This window comes from Diceros bicornis, chromosome 20 (assembly GCF_020826845.1).
Source record: "Diceros bicornis minor isolate mBicDic1 chromosome 20, mDicBic1.mat.cur, whole genome shotgun sequence".
Classification (NCBI taxonomy): Eukaryota; Metazoa; Chordata; class Mammalia; order Perissodactyla; family Rhinocerotidae; genus Diceros; species Diceros bicornis.
In genome coordinates, this window is record NC_080759.1 from 20,126,527 (window position 1) to 20,139,487 (window position 12,961).

The 12,961-nt window shown below is 39.3% G+C and overlaps 1 protein-coding gene across 2 annotated transcripts in view; it reads left to right on the forward strand.

The window, feature by feature from the left end:
• Nucleotides 1-2,348: 2,348 nt before the first annotated feature.
• Nucleotides 2,349-12,961, forward strand: part of SLC38A9 (solute carrier family 38 member 9) — a 100,401-nt gene continuing 89,788 nt past the window's right edge. Inside the window, exons 1-2 of one of the 2 annotated variants that reach the window (XM_058564073.1) lie at nucleotides 2,349-2,449; nucleotides 3,217-3,341. The gene's annotated coding sequence lies outside the window, so the exon portion shown is untranslated. The remainder of the gene's footprint in view (nucleotides 2,450-3,216; nucleotides 3,342-12,961) is intronic. The other variant, XM_058564072.1, reaches the window with a different exon arrangement.

Genomic DNA, 12,961 nt, shown 5'->3' on the forward strand with positions numbered 1-12,961 from the left:
TGGCAGGAGAAGCGGTGTGTGCCCGGGATCCGAACCGGGGCTGCCAGCAGCGGAGCGCGTGCACTTAACCGCTAAGCCACGGGGCCGGCCCCCAACTCATTTTGAAAACTGGTAAAAAGAACGATGCAAGTGTTTATACATACTGCATTTCCTAAATACACTTTACCTTGGGGTAACCAAATTGTTGAGGGAAATTCTTCTCCTTAGAAGAATTCCAGGTAATTCCTTAAGAATAAGGTCCATATTGCTCCCTCTGTTACCAGCAACCTACACCAGGAATGGGGGCTGCCATCTTCAAGGCCAGTGTCAAGCAAGAGAGTGGGACATGATCACAGAGCTCTCTTACCAAAATTCGGCAGTCTTTTCTTAAGTGTTCCCCTGGCTGTTTTAAGGTTTTTATTAGTTCCAGAGTTCCAAAAAAAAGTTGATTCTGACAGTTCTGCCAGCTTATTTGTTGCTTTTATGGAGGGACAGTTTTCAAGTTTCCTACTCAGCCATTTTTGCTGATGTCACTCCACACCATTTACTTGTATGCTTCTCAGCCTTGCCTAACTCTCAGCCTAGAATTCAAAGAAAGAAAAAATTGTGCTATCACTGAAGCTATCAAAAGAACGTACTGCTGGGGCCGGCCCCATGGCTTAGTGGTTAAGTGCGCGCGCTCCGCTGCTGGTGGCCCGGGTTCGGATCCCCGGCGCGCACCGACGCACCACTTCTCCGGCCATGCTGAGGCCACATCCCACATACAGCAACTAGAAGGATGTGCAGTTATGACATACAACTATCTACTGGGGCTTTGGGGGAAAAATAAATAAATAAATAAAAAGAATGTACTGCTGATTTGAAGGCAGGCCAAAGAGCAGTTGAAAAGTTCTTGAATAAGGACACCATCAGCAAAACAACTTTTATCTGTCTTAAAGGCAAGATTCACTACATCAACTGCCCTGCATTTTTCAAGCCCTCAAAAATAGAGGCAATGTTTGGTGCTGTTTGAGAGCACAGGCTTTGAATTAAGACCTCCGTTTGAATTCCAGCTCTTCTGCCACATAGTTGCTTGGCCTTCGGTAAGTCACTTAAATTCTCTAGGACTATTTCCTTATCCGTAAAATAGGGATAATATACACTTCTAGAATCATGATAAAGGCTTAAAGAGATCTTATACGTAAAATGCTTGGCATTCAATACTAGCTTTTTGTTAAATTTGGATTCTTGTTTTCTGGTTTTTTTTTTAATTTTTTGCTTATTGCAGTAACATTGGTTTATAACATTGTATAAATTTCAGGTGTACATCATTATACTTCTGTTTCTGCATAGAGTACATCACGTTCACCACCCAAATACTAATTACAACCCATCGCCACACACATGTGCCGAATTATCCCTTTCGCCCTCCTCCCTCCTCCCTTCCCCTCTGGTAACCATCAATCCAATCTCTGTCTCTATGTGTTTGTTTATTGTTGTTATTATCTACTACTTAATGAAGGAAATCATACGGTATTTGACCTTCTCCCTCTGACTTATTTCACTTTGCATAATACCCTCAATGTCCATCCATGTTGTCACAGATGGCTGGATTTCATGGTTTCTTATGGCTGAGTAGTATCTGGTTGTTTTTTAATAAAAAAAAAAAGCCACTGGCTTCCTGTGTAAGAAGGACTTAGGTGTTGCCACATGCTTTTCAGGAGACTTACATTGAGCCGACTTTTTATAACATATGCACACAAATTTTATTTAGATTGAATGTTTATTTGGGGTGGCTTTGGGAGAAATTGCTAGGGATGGGAAAAGGATGCTAAAATCCTCCCCAAACCCTTCCTTTAGCCTAGAGACTAATTTCTCAACATATTAAAAAAAAAAAAAAAAAAAAACCTAAGTGTCTAGACAAGAGAGGGAGAATGCCAATTCAACAATATTCTTTCAAACCAGCTTCTCTTGGTGTCCATAGGGTTCAAGCACGTGACGAGAGTACAGAACACCAGCCTGGAAAGCCTGAAAAGAGAGATAATGGAGGTCACCCTTAGATCGAGATGCCACATCAGCCCTTTCTTATGTGGCCTCCAGGGCTGTAAGGACTTCAGGAGATCGCTTCCCTCCTCCTAGCTGCCTAGGGGCCTCAGACCGGGATCATACAGCAGCGCAAACATCAGGCGGCACATCAGACGAGACCTGGACCAACCTCCTCCCAAGGCGATAGGGCGAGGCTCTGCGGCGAGAAGCGTGTTGGCTGTCGCAGAGGTCTCTGGGAGTTGTAGTCCAGGGCGGCGGGAGGTTTGACGGCAGTGGCCGGTTTAGCTCGCTCTGAACTCCATTCCCCGCCGGCCCCCGCGGCCTAGGCAGTTGCCTCTTCCTGCTCGGGAGACGAGAAGCCCCACTGCAGCAAGTTGAGAGGATTTGGAAAGGGGTTTCCGCCTTCCCGCCGAGTTCTCCGAGCTCGAGAGCTTGGCCTGCTCAGGTAGAGCACGTTCCCCGGTCTGGCAGACTTACCTCTCTGGAGGGAGCGGGGGGAACCAAGGGGAACTGCTGAGCTTGCGGCACAGCCGGCTGTCACCTGGGGAAGTTCTTTGGTGAAACGCGTCGCAACAGAGGCTTCTAGGGGGAGCGGTGAGGCCAAAGCCGGGGGCTGCAGAGACCACTCCGGAGGGGCGGCGCGCGCTCCTCACAGGGCTCCGGTGCGAGAAAGTCAGGGACGCCCTCGGGGGCTGAGGGAATTCGAGGGGCTGTGGGAGCCGGCGTCTGCTGGAGCCTAAAGGAAAAGGCAGGGTTACGGTAGATGAACACCCGGGTGAGAGAAGGCGAATTGGGGGACTTGCGGGAATGGGAGCGCCCTTCTCTATCCTGAGTAGGGAAGAGCTAGAGAGGGGAGATTGGGGAAGAAACCCCCTTGTGCCTTGAGCAAGGACCACAGATGGGGAGAGGGCCGAGACTAGTAGTCTCGGTAGTAAGTCCTCACCACGCTTTCCCCAGCTCAGCTGTGAGAGCAAGTGTCTTGACATCTTAGCTGAATAGAATGATGGAGCTGGAAGGGGTCTTTGAGAGCAAACTGAGGAAACTGAGGTCCGCCGAGTTGGAGAATCTGGCTCGCTCACACCAGGCAGGCAGTCAGTGGCCACTTAATTTTCATGACTCCCAAGCAATGCCTTAATCTATTGCTAAGATCAGTAGATCAGCAAACTCTAACCTATTCCCCCTCCTTTTTGTCTTGTTAATGCTGACATGCAGGATAACAGGCAACTGCTGAAGGGAAAGTTTTTTAACTTTCCACAGGTCAAAGAAACCCTTGTCTTAACTTGAAGAAAAATCTCCTTGCCTCACAAGCAACTACAAACTATATATAAAGATAGAAGGTTGGTTGCAAACTATCATGTCACCTATAGTTTCTTTGCCTCTAATAAAATAAAATTCGCCTTTCTCTTCCCAATGTATGCCCACTAGAGCTCTGAGAACAGTTAGCCTTAGATTTCTTCTCTCAATAAAAATAGTATGCTGTTAATTGTGATTTTATGATTGCCCTAAATATTTACAATAAAGAGTTAACAGCATAGGAGGATGGGAATTTCAACCTGAATTACAAATTAAAATAATAATTTCTAGTATTTTTTTATAAAGGAGATATGGGGGACCAGCCCAGTGGCCTGGTGGTTGAGTTCTGGCTCTCCACTTCAGTGGTCGGCCCCAGGCTGGCAGGTTCAGATCCTAGGCATGAACCTCCCCACTGCTCATCAAGCCATGCCGTGGCGGTGTCCCACATACAAAATAGAGGAAGATTGGCAACGGATGTTAGCTCATTGCCAATCTCCCTCACCAAAAAAAAAAAAAAAAGGAGATCTGGGCATAAAAGTAAAAAAAAAAAAAAAATCATTAAGAGGTTAAAACTTTCTACCAGGCCTGCATGTTATAATATACTTAAATTTCAGTCCTTTGCCAGTATTCTTTTTTTCTTACTGCCCAAACAACTGTGGAAATTAATTAACAGAAACCTCATTAAAATGGAGTCAGGAGGCCAAAAGGGGCACTCTCACACCCTACTTCATAGCAGAGCCAAACAGCAAAAAGAAAAGACTTCATCTTCTTGACCAGGCAAGAAGCTCAGCCAATGAAAAGCCACTACAACTTGAACTCCTGTTTACAACAGCCCTCCCAACTTCCTCTCCCCTTCTGTAAAGTTTCTCCTCCATTTGCTTGCTGGACTTGCAAGTGGCCAGCCACGGTTGGAGAGCCCAAATTGCAATCACTTGCTGATCCTGGGTAAACCCATTTTTAGTGGAGAAATAACTGGCTGTCTGTTTAAGGTCAACACAACTTGAGAGCATTCTGTTTTCCCAGTGTGGAAGGAGAGATTCTTCTGCGCCATTGCATTGTTTTAACTGGTAATTTCTTTATTAGACCACATTGTCTGCCAGCACTGTCAAATTTAACACCTTTTGAAGCTTTTATTGATCAAGTTGGAAGCGTGTTCACATCAGAATTGGAGCATTATAGCTCCTATTGGCTGACCATTAAACAATTCATAAGAAAAGGGTTTAGATAAGTTTGTTACTGGACTTTATAGCAGTTATAGACTTATATAGAAAAAAACCACATATACATAGCATAACTGCTTTCATCAGGCTGCCTTTTTTATAGTATGGTTCCATTTGCTTTTATATTGGCTTACTACAGAGATGTGTAAACTATGACTGAATTTGGCCTGTTGCTGGATGTATTTACTTTTTATAAAGTTTCATTGGAAAACAGCCGTGCTCACTCATTTATATATTATCTTTTGTGCTGTCAGGGAAGAGGGAGAATCCCTCTCCACCCTTTCCTTTAAGGTTCTTATGGCTGGCCAAATAAAAGACAGGTTAGCAGGAGAAAATAATACCAAGTTTAATAACATGTATACACGGGAGAAACCAGGGAAATTGAGTTTCTCAACACAATAGCAGCGATTCTCATCTTAAATACCATCTTCAGCTAAAGATGAAGGAGGATGTTGGGTGTGGGGAGGGAGACAGAAATTACAGTAATCAAGGGTATACAGATTTGAGTCCTCTCCTTCAGTACTGATAAGAGTTTCCACAGATAAGGCCATCCTCCCCTCTTCCCAATACACAGAGGGAGATACCTTTACAAATGGAGATTTCCCTTATAAATGCAAATGTATGTCTGGCAACTCTTTGCAGGGCCACCTAGAGAATGTGGACTGGGAGAGACAGAATTTTTGTTAAGATTGGCTTGTTGGTGGCTTTCCTATTGTAACATCTATTTTACATTATATTACAGACATCATATGGTAGTAACTCCTTTCTGAAACAGGCCTTCTATGTTAAATTATTTAGGCAGTTTGGGGGAGGTCAGTTGTCCATCAGAGAAAATAATTAAGGTAAAGAGACATATTTCAGGGTGGCTAATTTTGATCTCCCACAGTGCCAAAAGCGACTTGAGAAGTTGCAGAGACCATATGGCTGGCAAAGTGTAAAATATTTACTATTTGGCCATTGACAAAGAAATTTGTCAACCCCTGGGCTAGTAAACTGAATGTAAATATAGTATCTGAAACTCTACTGTATGCAGAAGTATTAGATTTTACTAATTTTCAGTTTCTGAAAAAGAACATATAAATACTTGTGTGGGGGGGAGTCCATAATACATTTCTTTGGGCAAAAGCTAGTGTGTCCTACTGCAGATTGATGCTAGCATCTTGGCATAGATACTATAGATTTGCTTTTGCAAAGAATTGTGAAATGAAGTTTCTGAGCCTAGTGTGGAAAAGGCTGACATTCTTTGATATATACTGATACAGTCAATACCTTTTAAAAATAATGTCATACAAACTTTGGTTGCTCTCTATGTCCTTTTTATGGAGATAAGTGCTTCAGCCAGGCACCAGCAAGCAAGTCAATAAGCTGTTGTTTTCCTATTGAGACCCCATACTGAAATCAATCTTAAAGTGAATGATTAGGGACTCATTATTAAATGGCTTAGCTTTGACATTAATAGTCTTGCATCTGGGACTTTGTTTTACGGCTCAGAGGATTGAGTGAGATATTAGAAGGGAGTATATCTGTTTATGTCATCTTGCATATTTAGCTTCCTATATCAGTGTTATATCTTTGACAAATTAATGCTATAAGAGTATTGATCATTTTAGTTAATCACTGATAGCACTGTTCTGTGTTATCATCTATGTAGCATTAGCTATGGAACTCTTCACCTCTCAACCTAATTAATCAAACTTCATAATATCTCATAGTTCTAACCATCAAGACTTTCAAAAAGGCATTAAACATCTTTTGAAACAGCATTCTTGGGGAATTTGAAGTTCCAGCTAATTAATTAAGGCAACTGAAAATTACCAATTTCCTTATAATTCTTCATATTTACTTGAATATTATTAAAATTTTTGATTGAAAGGCACTAAGGACTTCCATCTCATTTACAAGTTATTTTAAATCATTGAAATATCAGTCTTCTGCTTGTTTGGAATAAATAGCTAATTTGACAATGCCGCAGAATTTCACATTTGCTCAGAACAAATACACGGGTGTGGTTAAACTGGAACCTTTATGTCAATTCCTGAACGTCCCTCACATTTTCCCCAGCCTTGATTATCACTTTTTAGTAAGGCTGACTGAAATCCAAGGAGCTTTCTAGATTTTCCTCTTTCCTGGTTTCCTAACATTCAATCTTTAGTGAAAGTATTAATCTCCAAGAGTTACAAGAATCCTTTGTTTCTAAACTCAACCACATTCTCAGTTTAGTTTAAGAACCAATACTGCGGAGGGTATTCATTAACAAAGTAAGTCAGAAAGTATAACCATGTATTTCTGCCATTGTTCAAGCAGATATCTTTTTTCCTACCCTGACTTGGCTATTGACCTTTCCTCTGTTTCACCGCCACTGGAAGCATTGTTGCTGGCTAAGGAAGTATCTAGCCTTGATACCAAAGAAGTTTGCATCAAGAGAAACAAATTCATCTAAGCTAGTTTGCTTTGGGAAAAACACGTGTTGTTTCAAACTTGTATTCCAGATACCTGGGCACATTCTTTAAATGTGTTTTAAGGAGTTTAAGGCCATTTGGCATTCTAGGTATTATTGCTCTTTCACTTACAAATCTAGACAAGACCTGATTTTCAGATGCTTCTTTTGTCTTCCAAATAGCCTGTCTCCTTCTTTAAGCAGACATCACAGTACAGTTGGCCTTCTTTACCCACGGTTCCAAATTTGTGGGTCCAACAAACTGTGGATCGAAAGACCTACAGTGGTTTGTCTGTACTGAACGTGTACAGTTTCTTGTCATTATTCCCTAAACAATACAGTATAACAACTATTTATATAGCATTTACATTGTATTCAGTATTATAGATAATATAGAGATGGTTTAAAGTATAGGAGAGGATGTGCGGAGGTTATGTGCAAATACTACACCATTTTATATAAGGGATTTGAGTATGCATGGATTTTGGTATGGAGGGTGTCCTGTAACCAATTGCTTGCAGATACTGAGGGACGACTGTGTAGTGGAAATAGCATTTGGGATCAGAGTGACGTGGTGTCAATCCCAGCTGTGGCTTTATTAGCTAAGTGATTTGGGCAAGTTACTTCTGAGCTTCAATTTCCTTTTTTCTAATTTGAAGGTAATACCTATGTCCCAAATTCTAAGGATTAGTTGCAGTTAAACAACATATAAAACATTAGGACAGTAATAGACATTCAACAAATAAATGTTAATTCCATCTCCCACTGCATTTCTGTTGACTCTTCTTCTCTGAGTTTTTCTCCAAAATGACACCCAGTTGTCGTCTTCAGAAATGATTCTTTCCCTTTAGGTCTATTCTGTTTGTGACAGTTCAATAATTCTATGAAGCTCAACTCCTTTACCTTTCTTACCTCACTGAGTTTACCCACTTTATCCTAGAGACATGTAGATATCAGCTAATTTTATTCAGGCCATTAAGCCAAGATATAATTTTGCTAGTTACTTTTAAAGAGCCAAATTCATAATGAAAATGATAGCTATGTTTATTGAGCACTCACTGTGGATCAGGCACATTATGTGCATTATCTCATTTAAATCTCAAACCCTGTAAGACTAGTACATTTATTATCCCCAAAACCAGTGAGTCTTAGGGACTTTAAATAAGTTGCCTGAAGTCACACAGTGAATAGCAGAACCAAGATTCAAATCCAGGCAGTCTTACACATGAGCTATCAACCATGACACTAATAGAACCAGCATAGGCCATACCCCAAATTAACCATTGTGTATAATTCAAACAAATGAATACCTTGGCAATACTACTTTCTGCGGATGGTTTTATTAGTTTTTGGAGATTTAGGAGCATAAACTTCTGCCTACTTACCAATATTAAAATTTTTCTCTAGCATTTCTTAGCAATTCTATTGATGACTTTTTCCTTCAACAGTATAAAAGTTTCATTAAGCTCATTTCATTAAGCTTAATTTTATTAAGTTCACAAATAATAGTAGAAAACTCCTTTATAAAGTTTACTAGTGCTTGGCATGGTTCTAAATGCTTACACATATGAATTTATAGATTTTTAAAAAAATTTTTGTGTGCTTTAGATTTTCTTGAATAAATTTTTCCGAAGATTTTTATATTATTCGTTATGATGAAAAGATACTGGCTTCCTGACAATCACTTTTTTCAATTTCTAAAATATTTAATTTTTCAAATTGAGAGAATGTTTTTAAAATTCTGTAAAGCTAATAACTTCTCTACAATATGTTTATTTCTTTCCCAAGTTTTTAATTCCTATGCCATGTCTACCTTAATTTAAAATGTATTTTTCACTGATATTTTATACAGAATGTTTTCACTTATTACATCCAGGGAACACTGTTTTCAAGTTAATTAGTCAAATTGACAGTTTTGAATTAAGGAAATTTAATAGGACTATCAATCTTAGTTTTATAAATTAGTGGGTCCAAGTAATCTTGAAAAATCCTGCCTTTAGTTTTAAAACTTAAGACTAAACAAATCAACTGAATTATTAATCAGTTTTATTATGTAAAAGAAGGAACTGAAAGATCAAACTTCTGTTTTTGCTTCTCACCTAACTTTGTTTTGATGAAATTACTTAACTTTATCTGTTACTTCCATCTTAATGAGATTTTAATAAAAATTACCATTGAATAATGTAGATTTTATATTCAACACATTTCTGATGCTCCACATTCGGATATGTACAATACATTATATGAATCTATGTTTCAAACAGTGAACTAAACTTTTTACCTTAAAAGAAGAAATCTTACACTGAGCTGTTACAAAGCTAATTTGAGAGGTAGGACCAACACTTTGTGTAGATTTAAGCTAAAAGTGAAATGATGAACTGAAAATCGGAATTGTTTATTAGCATCCCACTAGGTTTTATTTTTTAAGTGATTTAGAACAAGTCACCTGACTTCGGGGCTTCATAAATTATAATATTTTTTAAGTTTATTGAGGATAAGGATCATGACTTTTTAATTTTTTTTTCTATTTTTCTCAGTACCTCAGTATATTATAGAGGCTGATTGAGAACTTGTTGAATGGGGGCCGGCCTGGTGGCTTAGCGGTTAAGTGCGTGCGCTCAGCTGCTGGCGGCCCGCGTTCGGATCCCGGGCGCACACCGACGCACCGCTTCTCTGGCCATCCTGAGGCCGCGTCCCACATACAGCACCTAGAAGGATGTGCAGCTATGACATACAACTATCTACTGGGGCTTTGGGGAAGGAAAAAAAAAAGGAGGAGGATTGGCAATAGATGTTAGCTCAGAGCCGGTCTTCCTCAGCAAAAAGAGGAGAATTAGCACGGATGTTAGCTCAGGGCTGATCTCCCTCACAAAAAAAAAAAAAAAAAAGAACTTGTTGAATGACTATATTGTTCAGAGTTAACCATGTCAACGCAAATAATCCATAATCAATCTATAAATCAAAATTGGGGTGAGTTTATTATGAGCTAGGTTTGAGGACTATAGCCCGGGGCCTCCCTTCTCAAGGAAGGAAGGGCACCAAAGAAATGGGGTGTACAGAGTGGTTATATACTGTCTTGGAACAAAGAGCATACATCACATATGACAGGAATATCTCTCTTGCTACTGTCGTGAGATACTTAGCTGGCACAGCAGGTCAATGGTCAGCAGGTCAATGGTCACAAAGTGAGCACAGCAGGTCAGTGGTCAGCAGGTCAGTGATCACAAGGTGAGCACAGCAGGTTGGTAATTAATCCTTAGTTTCAAGGAAGAAATGCCTATCTTTAAAGAAATACCAATATGGGGGGGGAGTTACATCCTTGTCTTTAAGGGCATCATTCTTGTCTTTGGAATAGTAAATGTTTAAAGCAGATCACAATGCATGCTCAACAGGCCATGTCAGGCTCTTTTGGAAAAACAAGGTCAGGCCAAATTATTTTTACACGAAATGGCTTCCTCATATACCTCATATACTCCAATACATCCTATTGCTTTTCATTTATTTATCAACCATTACTCAGTATTTTAGTTGTCTCATCTTAAAATGGATAATCGTTTTTATCTTCATATCCTCTTTATAAGATACAGAAATAATGTCCTTCTTGATTGGAAATGGTAGTATTTTGGTTTTGCTTTTTTTTGAAAAGTTACTATTATAAGGTACCACTTGAACATTTTTCTTTAACATTATTTGTTTGTTTCCAGTAGGACTAAGTTGATGAGAGGTTTGGCTTAAATGTTGGGCAGGAAAGCAGTAGAGCAGAAGGGGGAAACGGAAAGGAAAGAAACAGAGATAAGAAAATACACATATTTGGGAAATAGAACATGTTACCAACATCTGTGTCACATAATAGTGGCATGTGGACAGTATTTGCCTAGCTCTTCATTACTGAACAAGAAGTTTTCACTTAAAAAAAAAAAAGCAAAAACCTCAAGGGGCTGCATATGTTAAAAAAAAAAAAAAGGATTTTCATTTGGTTTTTGTGAGGAATAACAATACATTTGAACATTTATTTTCTCATTACAAAGTACTAAGTATAATATGCATCATCTCATTTAATTCTGAAATACCTCAGTGAGGTGAATATTATTATTTCAGTTTTGCAGATAGGAGAATAGCCTCACGGAGGTTAAATAGTTAGGCTTAAACTACACAGGTAGCGAGTGGCAGATACAGGATTGCTCACTCAAAAACCTCATTTTCTTTCTACTCTGCCATAAATGCTATATTTAGAAAAATGAGAACAATGGACATAAGATTTCATTAAACAAATACAGCAACAATAAAACTATGCTTGTCAGGTAGTCTGGGCTGTAGCAAGAAACAGAAGGAGGTAAAAGGTAAACGAGAGAGAGAAAGAAAGGGCACAGAACAGGAGAGACAGCACAGCATAGAGTACAGGCTCTGGACTTACACTGCCTAGGTTTGGCTTCCAATTCTGCCACTTACTAACTTCGTAATCAATTACTTCTCTGTGCCATATCTGTATCTATAAAATGAGGATAATAGTAACTCACAGGGTGAGGAATAAAGGTAAAACACTTGCCTTTAAGTGTTAAAATATATTTATTTCATTTTGTGGCGTTCCCCATTGTTGCTTTTTCATTGTGAAATATAACATCCATACAGAAAAGTGCATAAAACATATGTATATTAATTATAGAGCAAATGGCATGTAACCAGAATCAAGTTGAAGAAATAGAATATTGCCATCACCGTATGAGGTCCCCTCCTGTCCTTCCATATCACAACCTCATATTTTCCCCTCTAGAGCAGGTTTCTTAACTTCAGAACTATTGACATTTTGGGCTGGATAGTTCTTTGTTATAGGAGGCTGTCCTGTGCATTGCAGGATGTTTAGTAGCATCACTAGTGTCTACCCACTGGGTGCTAATAACACTTCCCCCAGTGTAACAACCAATTGGGTAAGACCAAATCCCTGACTATACCTCTCTGCAACTCTCTGCTTGCTGTGTAGAGAGTGGACTGTAAGGGGATAAGGGTACAAGCAGGAAGCTTGTAGAAATCTGTTGTAGAAATCTTGGTAACAAATGATGGTGGTCAGATTCTTTATATATTTGAAAGAAAAACCAACAAGATTTCTTGATGGATTGAATGTAGACTGAGAAAAAGAAGTCATGGGTGATTCCAAGGATTTGGGCCTGAGGGACTAGAAGGATATAAGTGTCATCAACTGAAATCAGGAAAACAATGGGTCAGGTAGTTCTGGGAAAAAATCAAAAGTTCAGTTTTGGATGTTTTAGGTTTGAGTTGTCTATTAGATCCAAGTAAAGATGTTAAGAAGGATATATATATATACACATATATCAAATCATTATGTCGTGCATCTAAAACTAATATAATGCTATACGTCAGTTAAATCTCAATAAAAAAGATATTAAGTGGGCAGTTGGATATGCAAGTCTGAAATTCAGGAGAGAAGTTTTGGCTAGAAATATTAATGTGGCAGTTGTCATTGTCTAGATCAATAGAACTCTATACAATGGTGGAAATGTTTTATATCTACACTGTGCGGTAAGTATGGTAGCATCTAGCCACGTGTGGCCATTGAGCACTTCAAATGTGGCTAGTGTGACTCAGGTACTGAAGTTTTTTTAAATTTTAATTAATATAAATTTAGTAGCTTTATGTGACTAGTGGCTACTGTATTGTATAATGTAAGTGATGGTATTAAAATCATGAGGTTGGATAACATTGCCTAGAAATTGAGAGTAAATAGAGAAGAGGGCCAAGACTGAACCTTAGGACTCTGTAATTTTAAGAAGTCTGGGAGACAAGGAACAAACGGTAAAAGAGACAGAGAAAGAGAAAGGACCAGATAGGTATAGAGAAAACCTGGAGTCCTAGTGAATCTAGTTTATTAAGGAGGAGAGGAATCCCTTGTGGCAAACATTTCTGATAGGGCGAGTAAGTTAAAGACTGAGAAATGACCATTGGGTTTACCAGCGTGGAGGTCATTGGTGATCTAACAAGAGCAGTTTTTGCG